The following is a 7500-nucleotide window of genomic DNA, read 5'->3' as shown; positions in this document are numbered from 1 at the left end:
AGTGAAACTGTGTGTGTAAAACTATGCGGCATGAATGAAATATCATATTGCGAAAAAGTAAATGATGATGATGATGATGATGATGATGATGATGATGATGATGATGATGATGATGATGATGATGATGATGATGATGATGGGGAGGGGAGGAGGGAGATCGTGGTGGCGGTGGTGATATGGTGGTGATGGTGGTGGTGGTGGTGATGGTGGTGGTGGTGGTGGAGGTGGTAGTGTTGTAGGTGCTGGTGGTGGTGGTGGTGGTTGTGTATGTGGTAGTGGTGGTGGTGGTGGTAGTAGTGGTGGTGGTAGTGGTGGAGGTGGCGGTGATGGTGGTGGTGGTGGTAGTGGTGTAGGTGGTGGTGGTGGTGGTGGTGGTGTATGTGGTGGTGGTGATGATGATAATGATAACGACGAGGATGATGATGATGATGATAACGATGATGATGATGATAACGACATCCAGGCGGGAGACGATAATGCTAAAGGTTATTGTCCTGATCATAGTGAAGACGACGTCAAACGTGATGACGGTGATGTTGACCGTGAGAATTCTTATGGTGATGACGATGACGATGACGAAGAGGATGGACGATGCCGACGATGCTGAAGATGATGAGGATGATGATGAAAATTATGCTAAATATTAAGATGATGATAATTGAGTTAGTTTTTGATTCTCATAATGTTAATGGCTACGATGTTCATGATGACGATGGTGATGTTGCTTCTCAAAACAATGATGACGATGACGAGGAGGAGGTGGAGGAGGAGGGGGAAGAGAGGACAGAGGGATATGGAGATGAGGGACGGGGCGAAGGGGATGGAGGAGGATAGAGGGGAGGGAGGGAGGGATGGAGGGAGGATGAGAAGATAGAGGATCGATAGGTGGAGGAATATGGAGGGGAGGAGGATAAGGATGAGGATGAAGTGGGTGGCTTATGTATATATGACAATGTGACAGTTAAATTTCACTGGAATATAAAAATGCCACAGGTAGGTTTTTTACGAAAGTCTTCATTATTTTTTTTTTCTTCGAAATCAAAATCGAAACACAAAACTTCAATAAAATGCCCCTCCACAATTACAATATACAAATACAAATAATAAAAAAAAAAAATATGTTTAAGCCAAAATCAACCCCTGAAGTGCCACTTCTTTGAATTTTCAAGATAGGCAAAAAAAAAAACATAAAAAAACATAAACCGGAGAATAAAATTTGAATAATGTGTGGAATTTACCTGTCAAATGACGTGATTGATGTTAAACAGGTGCTGTGTATATTCTATGCATGAAAATATCATACCTACATTACTTGGTGAAATTATATATTGAAATTACAATTGCACACTTGTGTACAAAAGATTAATGTTTGTGTTTTTATTTAATATATAATGTGATATCAGAAGATTTCAAATAATGACTACATAAAGACTATTCTGAAAAAAACTCACTCTCCCTTCTCTCTTTCTCTCTCTCTTTCTGACTCTTTTCTTTACCTTATGTCTCCCAGTTTCTCCCTATCTATTTTCGTATCAAGCTATCAATCTATCAATCTTCCTGAATAGTCACAGAAACATCTAGATGCACCAACAGGTTACGTGTAGTAAATATTCCCTATTTTCTTTCTGGTCCAAGTGAGCCAGCTCAAGGCTGACTTTTAGTTTCTTTTTTGTTTTTTTTTTACTTTTGTTGTAGGATATGAATTTATCTGTTCATTGTCTAGAACTCTTTCGTCAAACATGTGTGACCTCTTCAGCGACACTTTCCGTCCTTGAATATGCTCCTGCCTAGCTTAATCCATTCTCATAGATTAAGCAGAACAGGAGCATACACGAGGATGGAAAGTGTCACTGAAGAGATCACAGATGTGTGGAAATTCATCTGTCACAATTCATCTTTCACTTGTGTCAATCCTTTGACTGTGGCCATACTGGAGTTCTTTGCCTTGAGCTGTTTAGATGAACAAATAAAACCCAGTACTCATTTGTTTTTAAGTTTGCTATTATTGTATCGATCTCTTTTGCAGCTAAACTACGCGTACATAAGCAAACCAACACCGGTTGTCAAGCAGTAAGGAGAAAAAGCACAACACAAGCGCTTAGACACACACATGCATACATATGTATATATATATATATATATATATATATATATATATATATATATATATATATATATATATATATATATGTATGTATGTATGATGTATGTATGTATGTATGTATGTATGTGTGTGTGTATGCACGTATGTATCTGTATATATATATATATATATATATATATATATATATATATATATATATCAGGTCATTAAGAATGAAATGTCCGATTTTGAACTGAAAGCTTATTTTACTTTATCTCAACAAAAAGCAATGCAGTTAACCAAAGTATGCACTTAAAATATCAACGCAAATTTGCCAATTAATCGGAAGCTTATTTATGCCAGAAGTGAAGAATTCTGGAGAGTAAGAGGTGATGAAATGACGAAAGGCTGTTTTTGCATCTTCTTCAGATTTGAAGTTTTTTCCTTGCTAAAGTTGTCTAATGTCTGGAAAACGTGATAATCAGTTGGTGCAAGGTCTGGTAAATATGGTGGATGACAGAGTACTTCCAAGTTCATATCCTCTAACTTGAGTAACGTTCTTAGCGCAACTTGTTGACGAGCATTGTCTTGCAAGAGAATTGGCCTGTCTCTATTGACCAATCTCGGTTGTTGAATTGCAAGTTTACTCATCATTTTGCTGATGCATACATACGCTGTAATTGACTCACCAGGTCTCATGAAGCTGCAGTGGATGACACCAACGCTGGACTACCAAACAGACACCATTAGCTTTATTTGGTGAATATTCTTTTTTGGATTGAGGTTTGGCACTTTGTCTCTATCCAACCACTGTGCAGAACGCTTGCTATTGTTGAAAAAAATCCATATTTCATCACATAACTATACGATGCAAAAATATTTCGCTTTTATGCTGTGACAGCAAAGAACCGTAAGTTTTATGACCACGTGTAATTTGATGCTCGTTCAGTTCGCGTGGTACCACTTGTCTAGCTTCTTTACTTTGTCGATTTGTTTCAGATGGTCCAATATAGATGGAATCGAAACATTAAACCTTGCTGCTAACTCACGTGTAGTTTGAGATGTATCCAATTCCACTACAGTTTCCAGCTCATCATTATCCACCTTGGCCTCAGATCTACCACGGGGCTGATTTTCAAGAGTAAAGTCACCTCATTGGCCACATCTTCACCAAACACCTCATTGATGTTTCGAACTCTGGGATGCCGTGGTTCCATGATGGAACTCATATTCATAAACAACATGAAGTTTTCATCTATCCATGGATTCATGAAAATTGATTTACAAGAGAAAACTCACAATATAATCAGACACCATGAATTGCATTTCGAAAAGTGATGATGTAACTCTTCAATGTTGTAAAACAAAGGATTGTAAAACATTAGAGTTAAGGACTGTCAAACTTGGTGCATAAGAAAATCAGATGTTTCATTCTTTCTGACCAGATTAAATGTGTGTGTGTGTGTGTGTGTGTGGATGTGTGTATGTATACACTTACGGGGGCTTCTCTACAGTTTTCTTCTACTAAAATGAAACCGATTAAATAAGTACTAGGCTTATAAAGAATAAGTCCTGAGGTCGATTTGTTTGACTAAAAGCGGTGGTCCAGCATGGCTGCAGTCAAATGATTGAAACAAGTAAAAGAGCAATATGATATATAAATATATATATATATGTTTGTGTGTGTGTATGTGTATGTATATATATACATACACAGATTATATATATATATATATATATATATATATATATATATCACATTTAAATATATAAATATACAGACGTAGATACATAGCGACGTTACTAAAAACACAGCTACACAGAAAGACAGAGAGATTCATACTTGCAGTTTTGGCTAACGGCGAAATTGGTTGGACTGTTTACATGACCAACATGCTTGCAGAAATACGTGTTTCGTGACCCACAGACATTTTAGCATTGAATTCTTTATTGACCAGTCTGGCCACATAATATCGCTATAAAACACAATGTTTATTGCACACTCTCATTGGGACTTGCGACAGAGTTCATTTCTAAATGTAATTTTGATGAATGAGTATATTCATCCAATAGTTTTGGAAACATTAGGGTCACACAGTAAGCTGATTCACTCACGTGGGTTAACAACCACAGGATATGGTCATTAATCCGTCAGAGAATATATAGTGTGTTTAATGAGGATACGTTCAACTATTTGTTTATCAGTTCAGGCCTGTGAACCGAATAGCTAGACTACACAGTTAGACTACATATGATATGATATGTAAGCACACACACACACACACACACACACACACACACACACACACACACACACACACACACATATATATATATATATATATGTATATATATATATATGTATAGATAGATATAAATATAGATACAAATCAATTTCGGGGACGATAAAATAAGTACCAGTAGAGTAATCGGTTCGATGTAATCGATTTAACTCCTCCTCCGAAATTACAGGTCTTGTCCCAAAATTTGAAATCATAATTTAAGCAATTGCTGGTTCTGTTTCGCTTAAAATTAACCGTAATACGAATCAAATGCGTTCTATCCCTGACCCCTGCAGTTCCTGTTTCGTGTGCGATTAAAGTATAAATTCGGTTTTACATTCTAGCATATCAAGTAACCATGTAAAACAACTCTATTAGCTCAGGTCCGTTGTTTGGGGAGCTGGTGGTGTTTGGAAGCAAACTACTTTTGCTCTGTAACAGGAAATTAGCAATATTCGTTTATATTGAAATTAATCATTTGAGTGGATTTTATAAGAAGTGGAATTAACCTCCAGCTTAACTTACAACTTGCAGTTAATCACTCCTAGTACATTTCTTCCTGTCTCTCTACGTCTTTCTCCCCATCTCTCTCTCTCTCTCTCTCTCTCTCTCTCTCTCTCTCTCTCTCTCTCTCTCTCTCTCTCTCTCTTTCTCTCTCTCTCTGACTTTCGCTTTCTCTTGCTCATTCTCTCCTTCTCTCTCCTACTCTAAGTCCTTAATAATCTTTACAATTTAATTATTTCTAAACACTTTGTACGCTAATTAAAACGTATAACGGATTATTGACGAATATACATTTTAGTGCTTGCTGCCACACTCAGGTTTACGCAAGCGCGTACATATACATATATCATTTTGTGTGTGTGTATTCAAATTGATATATATATATATATATATATATATATATATGAATAATGTTTCATGTATATATATATAAATATATATATACATATACAGACTTCCATGCTTCCATGAGCATTTTAATGAGCATGTGTGTGTGTGCATATATAAACACACACACATACATGCTTACATGAGCATTTTAAAGAGTGTATGTGTGTGTGTGTGTGTGTGTGTGTGTGTGTGTACATATAGATATGCACATGTATAATATCCAGACACGTACGCAGCTTACACTTGCACATACAAAAATGTGTCTGTGTATATATTTAAGAGTGTGCCTACGTACATACGCATTTATAAGTGTATGTATATATGTATGTACATATACACATGTATACATACATGTGTGTGTGTGTGTGTGTGTGTGTGTGTGTGTGTGTGTGTGTGTGTGTGTGTGTGTGTGTGTGTGTGTGTGTGTGTGTGTGTGTGTGTGTACTAACGAACAAGTATGCATACAATGACACAAACTAATAGTATCGCGAACTGTCAAAATCTCCGTAATTTCACCTTAAAATAAAATTTATAACCTACTTTATATTCATGTATTCAGTTCTTTACGCCAATATTATTTTTGTTTTCCGCTTCTTTTTTTTTTTTCTTTCCACAGTTGCCGGTCTCCTTTCTATATGCATTTATTGTGTGTATGTACGTGCATGGCTATATTTGTTTGTATGCTTCTATGGGGGACTATGAATATTTACTGTCTACTGAAGATCATTAACAGTGCATTTAGTTCAATGTACGACGATGCACGCTTTATAACAACCTGTGTTAACAGGTTGTTTGGCAGCTGTTGCTGAGATCGGTTTGCTCTCGTAGTTGCTGTTGTTGTGGTTGTTGTTGCTCTCGTTGTTGTTGTATTCAGCCATAGGTCAACTCAGGTTGGTTGAAACTATGCTCAAAGTCACTTAATAGTCTTCTCACTTTTTCTTTCATTTTTTTTTTTTTGTTGTTTCTTTTTTCTTCTTGCATACTGTGATAAGGTCATTATCCAATGTATCCACATTGAGGTACATGATTCGTGGGTGAGTGGGTTATTGTTTCCAGCGGATCGAATGACCATATAGAGATGTCCCGTTCAACTGATATTGTGAACTTGTTTATGGCTTACTCGTAACTTTTGACTTATCAACTAACTCCAAATAAGTACGATGGGGCGATGTAGTTAACTTCTATAATCAATGGAAACTCATTCAGTGTGTTTCTACAATGTCTTACGTGTTGCTGTAGTTGTGCCATGTTGTTGTTCCTTTATTCATATGTGAATGTATATTAGCAATACGATTACTGTCGTTGTGTCATTTTTCTTTTCTGTTCTTTTATTTTATTCTATTTTTATTTATGATTGCCATAATCAAAACATTGCCATAATCGAGGTGTTTTTCAGTATGCATACGATTTCCTGTATAGTTGATATGAATGTGCAGCATATGTTAGCGAATTCTGGAGTACTGAAAATTCACGATTACAAGATGAAGGGATAAAATTCGACAATATCAAAGTAAGTGAACTTGCACTTTCTTTTCTTAAAAATGTTAATAAATTAGCTGATTACAATTTTAGTGTCGTTTCCATGACGGATGTAATTTACTTTCCTGATTCTATCACTAATGTCATTTGAAATGGGTTACAAATTAATCCGATTTCACTCTCATTGTTCTTGAATAATCAACATTTTGCTATAGTTATAGCTGCGGTCTTTGAGAACACTACTCTTCGATTTTAGTAAAATATTCTAATCAGCTGTCTCATTTAAATATCGATGATGTAATTTTTTATCCCGCTTGTTGGTGTTATTATAAGTGTGCAACATAATTTATATCATAGCTTTTTCACATTATAGCATGTCATTTATAAGAAGCGATTTCCAAGAAAAGCTGGAGTATATTGGACATTTCCCCAAAAAAAAGAGGTAGAAACTGAAAAAGAATTTTGCACGATCAAATATAGCTTGGACGTTTTCATAAAGAAACAATGATCTTTATGTCAATGATAAGTACACAACCGATTTATACGAATGCTTGAAAATATTTTATTGAAAAGATGTCCTATAAATCTATGGCCTATTAACAGAGACTGTCAAATCTCCAAGAAAAACATCAAAAACTAGCAATACTTCACAACCACAACAGTATATATGTAAAAATTAGAAACGCACTAAGCATGTTCCGTAAAGGAATAAGCCTGTCCAAGATGAAAATAGAATGGAATTACTTTGGTTATCGAAAAACT

This window comes from Octopus bimaculoides, chromosome 16 (assembly GCF_046866305.1).
Source record: "Octopus bimaculoides isolate indiv1 chromosome 16, ASM4686630v1, whole genome shotgun sequence".
Lineage (NCBI taxonomy): Eukaryota > Metazoa > Mollusca > Cephalopoda > Octopoda > Octopodidae > Octopus > Octopus bimaculoides.
This window is presented reverse-complemented; position numbering follows the sequence as displayed.